The sequence below is a fragment of the Macaca nemestrina genome, chromosome 7 (assembly GCF_043159975.1).
Source record: "Macaca nemestrina isolate mMacNem1 chromosome 7, mMacNem.hap1, whole genome shotgun sequence".
Taxonomy (NCBI): Eukaryota; Metazoa; Chordata; class Mammalia; order Primates; family Cercopithecidae; genus Macaca; species Macaca nemestrina.
The window spans coordinates 1143191-1155937 of NC_092131.1; the positions used below are offsets into that span (position 1 = coordinate 1143191).

Here is a 12747-nt window from a genome sequence, read left to right on the forward strand (position 1 = left end):
ATGCAGGTTAAACTCCAACTCTTTGAATGAAGAAATACCAACAAAATTTTATGTAATTATACTGTTTTAGATAAACATCCTTTTTCTCTCATATATTTTAATTATTCATTTATTAACAGTATGTTTTTATAAATATTTAATACTTTGGTCAAAATCAAATTCCGTGTTATTATATTATTCAAATTTTTCCAGCTCTTTGGAAAATGGGAGCTTCTTCCAGTTGCCCCCTTCATCTTTTTGACATATCCCAATTTTTTTGTGTTTTTTTGCATTTTTAAGTTTTTTTTTTCTTTTTTTAAAATTATGCTTAATGTTCTAGGGTACATGTGCACAACGTGCGATTTGTTGCATATGTATAAATGTGCCATGCTAGTGTTCTGCACCCATTAACTCGTCATTTACATTAGGTATTTCTCCTAATGCTATCCCTCCCCCCTTCCCCCACCCCACAACAGGCCCCAGTGTGTGATGTTCCCCCTCCTGTTTCCAAGTGATCTCATTGTTCAGTTCCCACCTATGAGTGAGAATATGTGGTGTTTGGTTTTCTGTTCTTGTGATAGTTTGCTGAGAATGATGGTTTCCAGCTGCATCCATGTCCCTACAAATGACATGAATGCATCCTTTTTTATGGCTGCATAGTATTCCATGGTGTATATGTGCCACATTTTCTTAATCCAGTCTGTCATTGATGGACATTTGGGTTGGTTCCAAGTCTTTGCTGTTGTGAATGGTGCCGCAATAAACATACGTGTGCCATGTGTCTTTATAGCAGCATGATTTATAATCCTTTGGGTATATCACCAGTAACGGGATGGCTGGGTCAAATGGTATTTCTAGTTCTAGATCCTTGAGGAATTGCCACACTGTCTTCCACAATGGTCGAACTAGTTTACAGTACCACCAATGTGTAAAAGTGTTCCTATTTCTCCACGTCCTCTCCAGCACCTGTTGTTTCCTGACTTTTTAATGATTGCCATTCTAACTGGTGTGAGATGGTATCTCATTGTGGTTTTGATTTGCATTTCTCTGACGGCCAGTGATGATAAGCATTTTTTCATGTATCTTTTGGCTGCATAAATGTCTTTTTTTGAGAAATGTCTGTTCATATCCTTTGCCCACTTTTTGATGGGGTTGTTTTTTTCTTGTAAATTTGTTTGAGTTCTTTGTAGGTTCCGGATATTAGGATTCCCTATTTAATAAATGGTGCTGGGAAAATTGGCTAGCCATAAGTAGAAAGCTGAAACTGGATCCCTTCCTTACTCCTTATACAAAAATTAATTCAAGATGGTTTAGAGGCTTAAATGTTAGACCTAAAACCATAAAATCCCTAGAAGAAAACCTAGGCAATACCATTCAGGACACAGGCATGGGCAAGGACTTCATGTCTAAAACACCAAAAGCAAAGGCAACAAAAACCAAAATTGACAAACGGGATCTAATTAAACTAAAGAGCTTCTGCACAGCCCAAGAAACTACCATCAGAGTGAAAAGACAACCTACAGAATGGGAGAAAATTTTTGCAATCTACTCATCTGACAAAGGGCTAATAGTCTTTTTAAGTTTTTAAATAATTATGTGGGATACATTTGTGTTACATAAATATATTGCATAGTGATGAAGTCTGAGTTTTTAAAGTAAGCTCACCAGATATAGTACCTTGGAACCATTAAGTGATCATTGATCTCATTCTCAAATCTTATGAGTCTTCCATGTCTATTATCCAACTCTCTGTGTCTATGTGTACCCATTATTTAGCTGCTACTGATAAGTGAGAAAAAGACATATTTGGCTTTCTGTTTATGAGTTGTTAGACTTAAGACAACGACCTCCAGTTCCATCCATATTGCTGCCAGAGATATAATTTCATGCTTTTTTATGATGACATTATTTTTCATTGTGTATATACACCACATCCTCTTTATCCAATTATCCATTCCTAGACACTTAGGTTAACTCTATATCTTTGTTATTGTAAATAGTGCTTCAATGAACATAAGAGTGCAGGCATTTTTTTGACACAATGATTTATTTTCTTGGGTACATATCATGGAGTGGGATTGCTGACTGAATGATACATCAATTTTTAGTAGAGAAGTCTTTACAATTTTTTTCACACAGTTTGCACTAATTTACATTATCAACAACAGTGTATAAATGTGATTTCTCTGAATTCTCATCCATATCTATAATTTTTTGACTTCATAATAATAGGCACTTTGACTGATGTAAAGTGTGTCTCACTGTTGATTTAATATTCATTTACCTGATGATTAGTGTTGTTCAGCTTTTTATTTCCATGTGCTTTTTTGCCATTTGAATATCTTCTTTACAAAATGTCTATTGATGTCTTTTGCCCACATTTTAATGGTATAATTTATTTATTTGTTGCTGTTGCTGAGTTGTTTGTGTTCTTGTTAGATTCTAGATGTTCTTTATTGCACAGTAATGGAATAAATCTAAAAATCAATTGCAAAAAACTGTTGAAACTAAAAATATGAGGCAATTTAATACCACAATTTTGACCAATCATTGGCTCATCAATAAAATTAAGATATTAATTTTTAAAAATACAAAGAAAAATGAAGATACAACATACCAAACCCTCTGAGATACAGGAAAACCAGTACTAAGAGGGAAGCTTATAGTTCTAAATGTCTACTAAAAAATAGAAAGATTACAAACTGCAGTCTACTGATTTACTTCAAAGAAACTAGATAAATTAGAACAAACCAACCCCAGAGCTAGAAGAAGAAAATAAATAAAGATCATAGCAGAATTAAAAAAGATTGAAACAAAAAAGCAAAATATAAGAAATCAACAAAATAAAATGTGGTTATTTTAAAAGATGAACACAATTGATAGAGCACTAACGAGGTCAACCAAAAAAAAAAAAAAAAACAGAAGATTCAGATAAGCACAAGCAGAAACGATAAAGCCGGTATTACAACTGACCCAACGAAAATACAAAAGATTATCAAAATATACCGAATATCTCTATGCTCACAAGCTAGAAAATCTAGAGGAAATCAATAAATTTCTGGAAATATTCAACACCCCCCACAATTAAACGAGGAAGGAAAAGAAATCCTAAATTGACCAATACGGGTAATAAGATTGAATCAGAAATTGAAAATCTCCCAACCCCCAAAGCCCAGAACCAGATAAATTCAAGGTCTAATTTTACCAGATGTACCATTCTTACTGGAACTATTCCAAAAGATTAAAGAGATTATTTCCCAGCTTTGTCTAAAAAACTCATATCACTTGATACCAAAATCAGGCAAGGATATAACTACAACAACAAAAAGTTACAGGGAAATGTTCCTAATGAACGTAGACACAAAATAGTAAATAAAATACTAGCTAACTGAAAACAACAGCACAATAAAAAGATAATACATCATGACCAACTGGGTTTTATTCCGGGGATGCAAATCTTGTCTCAAATAGACACATCAATTAATATAATTCAACATATAACATAATTAAAAACAAAAAACATAAGACCATCTCAATGGATGCAAAAAAGTCATTCAATAAAATTCAATGTCCCTTCGTGAAAAATTCCTCAACAAGCTTAGCATCAAAGAAACCTAACTCAAAATAACAAAAGCCACATACAAAAACCAACAAAAACTCTTAAAGAAATCAATAGAACAGGGATCTTCTTCAATTTTGTAAAAACCTATGCAACTGATTTATTCAATGTGCTGGACTTGATAGTGAAGGAATAAATGACTTTAACTGGAAAAAAAAAAGCCACATACAACAAAACAACATCATACAGAATGAGAAAAAGTTGCAAAAATATTCCTGAAGAATGTGAACAAGAATGCACACTTTCACCACTCCTATTCGACATATTACTGAAAGTCCTAGCCAGAATAATCAGAAAAGAAAAAAGAAATGTACGTTTCAAGTTCCAAGCTAAGGAATCCAGGAGTGGAGTACCCAGAGACTCATTTTTTAATCAATGGATAACATCCAAACTCCTGGCATATCCCTTAGAACACAGGACTTACAGGTGATAGAGGCTCTTTATTTTGGGTTAAATGGAGTTGATAGATGGAGGGTGTTAAGTAAAAATGACTACATAAGCTGCATGCTTTGTGTCAAATGATTGTAGTTTTCTTGTCCAGCCTGCTGTTTCTGAGCCACACTGTATGAAAGTCCTCAATAAACTCTATGTCTTGTTTAATGATCTGGGTTTATTTCCTTGGTCTGTTGTACATGATGCCAGTCCTATTGGAGTCAATATTGGTCTGGTGTGACACCCAGTGAACCTGGAAAACACGTCAAAAAATCACATGATCACCCAGAAAATGGAAATCTAAAAAAAGGAGACCCCTGCAAAAACCCTGTGCGGGCTGTTAATTTCTATGTAGGGCCCAACATCTGCTATCCATGACGGATGGGGCCCAGTGCTTGAGTATGGGGATCCTGCCAAACACCAAAAGTCCTGGAAGAACCACTTCAGTGGGTGCATCTTACAAAGTGAAAGTCAGATGCCCAAGATGTTGCGTTTTCAGGTGGCTGGTTCCTCCTGACTCCACTCTGAGCAGCCACTGAGACAGAGCTCACCGTGTAGGCTACAGTGTATCAGTCATAAGAAGAGCGACTCCTAGAAAAACATGCCACACCAGCTCAGACTAATCAAGAGACTTTCTGTCCTGCCTATAGAAGCAGAATGGTGAATTGGGGACTGCGGCTTGTTGAGGAGCACACTTGAAGGATTTCTGACCATACGCGAATTAGTTAGGGCTATGATGACTAAATTGTCATGGGACTCTAAGACCCAGTTCCCATGAAGAGCTCTACGGGGAGGAGGATGAAGATTGGGGTAAGTCCATGGGGGTCCCTGTCCTCTCTACACATCTGCTGGCTACCACCAAGGTAAAAATGGGCCAAATGTACCAGCAGAGACTAGCCCCCGAAGACGTTTCCCCACCTGAAATAAGGAAGCACGCCACAAAGTGAGATTCCACCACTGTGGAATTGCTGACACTTAGAAATGCACTCAGACAGAAGTAGAGAGTTGATCACAGGATGGCTTCTTCATCTGTGAGGCACGGGGGAGGAGGGCATTATACTCCCAGAACTCAACATTAGTAAACTGACATCCATCACAAACCATCTGGGCCTGAGGCAGCACCTTGATGGTGTCAGTGATGGAGATTGGACCATCCCCCTCCTTAGCTGGGGGGTTGCAGGCTGCGGGGAACCCTGGTGAAATGAGGGAGATTTCCAGTTTACTTGTGTGTTCTCACATTGCTAGAAATAAATACCTGAAACTGAGCAATTCATGTAGAAAATAGGTTTAATGTACTCATGATTCTGCTGGCTGTACAGGAAGCATGATGATAAATCTGTTCAGCTTCTGGAGAGGCCTCAGGAAATTTACAATGACAGTGAAAGGCAAAAGGGGAGCAGCCATTTTATATGGTGGGAGCAGAAGCAAAGAAAGAGTGAGTGTGGAGCTGCTACACACTGTTAAACAACCAAAGCTCATGCGAACTCACTTACTATCATAGCAAGGGGATGGTGCTAACCATTAATTATAAATCCACCCCCATGCTACAACCACCAGGCCCCACCTCAAAAATTAGGGAAGCAAAATCACACAAAGTTGTTATGACAGGCATGTCCCACAGCGCCCTGGACTTGTCTCAGGGGAGCAGTCTCCTCCAGTGTTTAGAGGCACAGGCACAGACAACAGGGCTAACTCTGGCCAGATGTGTGATATTGGACACATTGCACAACTGCTCTGTTCTGTATGTAATTTATCTTCTTTAAAGTGTAACACTGACACTTCAATTAATATATTCTGCAAATATGTAAAAATAAAATAAGATGATGACTGCTAAATGATTATCAAGGCACAATCACATAATCTGAAGTTATACTTTCCTGAGAGATAGGATTAGTGCCCATGTTTTCCAGGACACTCTCATCCGCTCTGGACACTGCCTTCTCCTCTCAGGCGTCCCACCCCAGAGCTTGCTATATAGCAGGAGACATGCAAATAGGGTCCTCCCTCTGCTGATAAAATCCAGCCCAGCCCTGACCCTGCAGCTCTGAGGGCAGAGTCCAGCCCCGAATTCTCAGGTGTTTTCATTTGGTGATCAGCACCAAACACAGAAGACTCACCATGGAGTTTGTGCTGAGCTGGGTTTTCCTTGTTGCTATGTTAAAAGGTGATTTAGGGAGAACTAGAGATGTTGAGTGTGAGTGGATATGAGTGAGAGAAACAGTGGCTATGGGTGGCAGTTTCTGACCAGGGTGTCTCTGTGTTTGCAGGTGTCCAGTGTGAGGTGCAGCTGGTGGAGTCTGGGGGCGGCTTGGCACAGCCTGGGGGGTCCCTGAGACTCTCCTGTGCAGCCTCTGGATTCACCTTCAGTGACCACTACATGGACTGGGTCCGCCAGGCTCCAGGGAAGGGCCTGGAGTGGGTTGGCCGTATTAGAAACAAAGCTAACAGTTACACGACAGAATACGCCGCGTCTGTGAAAGGCAGATTCACCATCTCAAGGGATGATTCAAAGAACACACTGTATCTGCAAATGAGCAGCCTGAAAACCGAGGACACGGCTGTGTATTACTGTGCTAGAGACACAGTGAGGGGAGGTCAGTGTGAGCCCAGACACAAACCTCCCTGCAGGGGCGCGCGTGGCCACCAGGGGGCGCGGGGAACCCACTGAGGACGGGACCTGTGCAGGGGAAGGATTGATTTCCTTTCTCAGCTGCCGGAGGCGGGTTTGTGTTTGCAGGACTCTGGAGTCTTATAAGGTTGCAATATTGTGTATTGGTCATTTCAAAACAGCCAAGAACAAATTTCAGATGTTCTTGTCACCAAAGTAAGTATTTGAGGACTTGAGGTGATATATATGTCAATTAGCTCGATTCAATTATTCTATATTGCATTTATAAGTCATAACATAGCTTTGTACCCCATCAACATATGGAGTACAACCAAAATTTCTCAATTTCCAATGAAATTTTAATTATGTATTTTTTAACCTGAGGCCTCTCCTTGGATTAGGCCATCTCCTCAGGATTACAAGGCTGTTCAGTTTTCTCTACATGCTGTTGTAACAGATAAGCACAAAACACTTAATTTCATTATGCTTTGCTTTAGTTTTTCAAAACAACATAAAGACAATTTTTTTTTTTTTTTTTTTTTGAGGTGGAGTCTCGCTCTGTCCCCCAGGCTGGAGTGCAGTGGCCGGATCTCAGCTCCCTGCAAGCTGCGCCTCCCGAGTTCACGCCCTTCTCCTGCCTCAGCCTCCCGAGTAGCTGGGACTACAGGCACCGCCACCACGCCCGGCTAATTTTTTGTATTTTTTAGTAGAGACGGGGTTTCACCGTGTTAGCCAGGATGGTCTCAATCTCCTCACCTCGTGATCCGCCCGTCTCGGCCTCCCAAAGTGCTGGGATTACAGGCTTGAGCCACCGCGCCCGGCCAAGATAATAATTTTAACAACAAACACATTACAGCCTACTATACATGAGATGCTTCTCATGCCTCAAGGTTTCTATTCAGGACTTTATATGTATTACATATTTTCAATTTTTTTCTGACATGGAATGCCAACGCCTCTGTATTACAGATTATTCTTTTAATTTATCCCTTAAAAATAATTTTTCCAAAGTCCCATTCAAAACCAGGGTATCATTAGAACTTTGAGGTGTAAGCGTTGGACCAGCATTGAGAATGCATTCAATTTAGTTCATGTGCTCTCAAATATCCTTTTCTTCTTTAAAAGTTGTTCTCAGTTATAATACCACACAAAATATTAACAATTTATACTAATGATACAGGTTAGATATTGTATAAATAATTTAATGACATATGATTGGAAAAAACTACATGTTCCATCTGTCTTGACTATTTTTTCTTCTCTATGAAATGTATGCTAATTAATTATTAAGTTTCTGGTGTTACTGTTATCTTTTCTTATTTCTGGGATTTAATTTTAGGAGGTATACTGAAATACATTTTACTAATTCATATAATAATGTTCATGTTTTGGATAGGGTTTTAATATTCATTGTATTATTTACTGAATTTTGAACTATTCTACACTTTATTTTTTGTTTTTATGAGATAAAATTTACATATGAGAAAAAATGCATAGATCTGAAATGTGTCACTAGAGAGTTTCTGGCAAATGTGAATCCCCTTGTCCCGAACACCTAAGGCAGCCTGAAGAGCAAGTGCATCCCCCCAACATGTGTCTTTTTCGTGCCTGTGGTCCACACCTATATGGGGAAATGTTTTGATTTATGACACTATAGATCCATTTTTTTCTGTTTTGAGCTTCATATAAATGGATTCAAACATTATAGACCTTTTTTTGGTAAGGGGCTACTTTGCTATTTTTTAGGTTAATTCATGTTATTTAATGTATGAAATTAGATCAACATAGTGTCATTCATTCAATTAATGGGCTCACTCTGATATGAAACCTCAAAGTCTTCATGTGTATATGGAGAGAGAGAGAGGGAGGAAGGACAGAAATTTTATATCTGAGACAGTCCATTAAGTAAATATATGACAATACATTGATCTATTTTTTGTCAATGGACTTTATATTTGTTTCCAGTATATGAATATTATAAGCAAAGCTGTTATAAGTACCTTAGTGTAAGTTTTTCTATGTTGTCTCACTTTTGTTGAGAAAATATGAAATACGTTTTTCTTTGTTGTAAGAGTAAGTTTAAATTTTGTCAGTTTTATTGAGGTAGAAATAAAATTTTTTTAAAAATGTATAGGTTTAAGGTGCACCACTTCTTGTTTTGGTATCTATTAGTCCATTCTCACCCTGCTATATAAAATGCCTGAGACTGAGTAATTAATAAAAAAAAAAAACAGGATGTTTAATTGGCTCACGGTTCTGCAGGCTGTACAGGAAGTGCAGTGGCTTCTCCTTCTGGGGAGACTCAGGAAAGTTAGAATCATGGCAGAACACAAAGGGGATAGGCACATCACATGGCCAGAGTAGTAGCCACAGGAAGCAGGCAGGCATGTGGGGGGGACTACACACTGTTAGACAACCAGATCTTGTGATTACTCATGCACATCCATGAGAACAACACCAGGAGTCCATGCTGCACCATTATTAATGAAAGCCCCGCCCCATGACCCAGTCATCTCCCACCAGGTTCCACTTCAGGATTGAAGATTATAATACAACATGAGATTTGGGCCAGGACACAGATTCAAACCATATCAGATACATATTGTAAAATGTTCATCATAGTCAAGGTAATTTGTATATTCATCTTCTCACAGAGCTACCATTTTTTGCTTGCTTGTTTGTTTTTTGAGACAGACTTTTGCTCTTGTCGCCCAGGCTGGAGTTCAATGGCACCACCTCGGCTCACTGCAACCTCCAACTCCTGGGTTCAAGTGATTCTCCTGCCTCAGCCTCCCGAGTAGCTGGGATTACAGGAGCCCACTACCACACCTGGCTTTTTTTTTTTTTTTGTACTTTTAGTAGAGACAGAGTTTCGCCATGTTGGCCAGGCTGGTCTCGAACACCTGACCTCAAGAGATCTGTCTGCCTCGGCCTCCCAAAGTGTTGGGATTACAGACATGAGGCACCACGCCCAGAATATTTTATTATTTTAAAAATGTACTGCATGTGAGTTTGTGTGTGTGTGTGTGTCTCATGAGAACACCTAAGATCTACCCTTTTAGCAAAAATCACTTTTACAATACGGTAGTAAATACAGGAAAATTGGCGTACATTAGATCTCCGGAACTCATTCACCCACACAGCTAAAACTCTGTACCCTTTGACCAACATCACCCGATTTCCCTCTCCTCCCAGGTCCTGGGACCCACTAATCTACTCTCTGCTTTCAAGAGCTTGGATATTTTAGATCCCGCATGTAAATGAGATCATGCAGCATTTGTCTTCCTGCATCTGGCATATTCCACTTAGCATCATGTCCTCCAGGCCCATCCGTGTTGCTGCAAATGCCAGAATTTCCTTCTTTTCAAAGCTGAATAAAATTCGGGTTTTATGTGTACACATTTTCTTTAAACATTCATTAATCTATGGTCATTAAACTCTTTCACAAATAATCTGGCAGGGAACGTGTGTTTAACATAATAATTTTATTTCATTTGAATATATAACAAGAAGTGGGATCACCAGATCATATGATAACTTTATTTTTCAATTTATTGAGTAACCAATCCTACCACACCATATGAGTATTCCCTTTCCCCACATTCTTGCAAACACTCGTTATATTTTGTCTTCCTGATAATAGCCATTTTAAGTGGTTTGAGGAAATATTTCACTGTGCTTTAGATTTGAATTTCTCTGAAAATTAGTAATGTTGAGAACCTTTTTAGGCTCAGTTTTTTATGAGTGTGTTATCTGAAAAAAAAGTCTATCAAGGTTTTTTCCCTTTTATCAGGTCGTTTAATATTTGCGCATATTTTTTTTCCTGTGCTTTTGCTATTAAATTCAAATAATCATTTCTGAATCACTGACAGGAAGTTTTTTCCATGTTGTCTGTGAGTTTGTGGTTTCAGGTTATGTTCATTTTTAGTTGATTTTTGTACATGGTGTAAGAGAAGGTCTAATTTTATTTCTTTTGTGTATGGATGTCCAGTTATACATCATTTACTGAGGAGACTGTCTTTCTTCACTATTTCCTCTTGGCATACAAAATCAGGAAGACACATAATTTAAAAAGAAAACATCATATGAATATTCCTGATGAACACAGACCTAAAAGTTCTCAACAAAATACTATCAAATGGAATCCAGAAGCATTTTAAAATGTAATACATCATGATCAAGTGGGTTTTACCGCTGGGATGCAAGGTTTATTCAACATCCACAAATCAATAACTGATTCATTGTGTAAGCAGAATAAAGGCAAAAACCATGTTATCTCAATAGATGCTGAGAAAGCTTTTGATGTGATCCAACACTCACTTGTAATGAAAACCCTCAGCAGAGTAGGCATCAAAAAACACACCCCAAAATAATAAGAGCCATCTATGACAAACCTACAGTCAACATTATACTGAATGAGTAAAAGCTCAAACCCCATGAGAACTGAAACAAGACAAGGATTCCCTCTCTCACCACTCCTATTGACCATAGCACTGAAAATCCTAGTCACAGCGACCAGGTAATAGCAAAAATAAAAGGCAGCTGATATGGTTTGTACTAGTGCCCCTACTCAAGTTTCACGTCGAATTGTAATTCCCAGTGTTGGGGGTGGGGCCTGGTGAAAGATGATTCTATCATGAGGATGGGTCTCCATCTCTTGTGCTGTTCTGGTGATAGTCCTCAGGAGATCTGGTTTCAAAGTGTGTGTCACCTCATTCCTCTCTCTTCCTCCTTCTCCTGCTCTGTAAGACATGATGCTTCCCTTTCTGTCATGATTGTTGGGTTCCTGAGGCCACCCTCAGTCATACTTCCTGTACAGCCTGCAGAACCACGAGACAATTAAAAATCTTTATACATTACAGTCTCAGGTGTTTCTTTACAGTGTGTGAATGGACTAATACAGAATCCAAATAGGAAAAGAAGTCAATGTATCTGTCCAAATTGATGATATAATATATACCTAGAAAATTCTAAGGACTCTGCCAAAATAATTCTAGAATAGATAAACAACTTTGGTAAAATGTCGAGATATAAAATCAATGTACAGAAATCACTAGCATTTCTATATCCCAACTACATCCAAGCTGAGAGTGAAATCAAGAACACAATCCTATTCCACTTGCAATATCCACAAAGAAAAGGAAATGCCTGGAATACAGATAACAAACAAGGTGAAAGATCCTTACAATATGAACTACAAAACACAGCAGAAATAAGTCATAAATGACAAAAAATGGGAAAACATTTCATGCTCATGATTGGAATAATCAATATTGTAAAAATTATCATACTGCCAATAGAAATTTACAGATTCAATACTATTTATGTAAAACTATCACCATCATTCTTCGCAGAATTAGACAAAAATGTATATATATTCTAAAAGTTATATGGAATCAAAAAGCCCCTGAGTAGCCTAAGCAATTCTAAGCAGAAAGAATCATGACAGAAGCACCATGATACCTGACTTTAAACTACACCATAAAGTCACAGTAACCAAAACAGCCTGGTACTGGTACATAAGCAGACACGCAGAAAAATGGAACAAAATAGAAAACAGAAATAAACCTGCACACATAAACCATCTGATATTTGATAAGGCTGACAAAAACAAGCAATGGGGAAAAAACTCTGTATTCAGTAAATGGTGCTGCGATAACTGGATTTGTCAGATATACAGAATGCAAAAGTGAAGGAGGCTGGGCAGCTTCGACTTAGATTTCAGAGGATATGCAGAGGGCCCTGCAGGCCCAGCAAGAAGCCTGCTACAGCAGTGGAGCCACCACAGACAGCCTCTACTAGGGCAGTGCCAAAGATGGGGAAAGAGAGGGTTGGAGCCCCAGTTCACAATCCCCACTAGGGCATTTTAAATTAAAGCTGTGGGAATATGGCCATGACCCTCAAGGTCTCAGAATGATAGAGCCAAAGGCAGCTTGCACTCTCAGCCTGGAAAAACTTCGGGTACTTGACTCTAACCTGTGAAGGCGGCCCCATAAGCTGTGCTCGGCTATAAGGATGAAATGCCTGAGGTTTCTGGGACCCCTTCAGCCCAGGGTGCCCTGGTTGAAGTACATCAAGTAAAGTGAGATTATTTTGTAGTTTTAAGATT

The 12747-nt window shown here is 38.7% G+C and overlaps 1 long non-coding RNA gene across 1 annotated transcript in view; it reads right to left on the reverse strand.

Moving 5' to 3' along the window:
• Nucleotides 1–472: 472 nt before the first annotated feature.
• LOC139364047 (uncharacterized) overlaps nt 473–12747 on the reverse strand; it is a 33147-nt gene continuing 20872 nt past the window's right edge. Inside the window, exon 3 of the long non-coding RNA XR_011625243.1 lies at nt 473–4283. This is a non-coding gene — a long non-coding RNA (uncharacterized lncRNA). The remainder of the gene's footprint in view (nt 4284–12747) is intronic.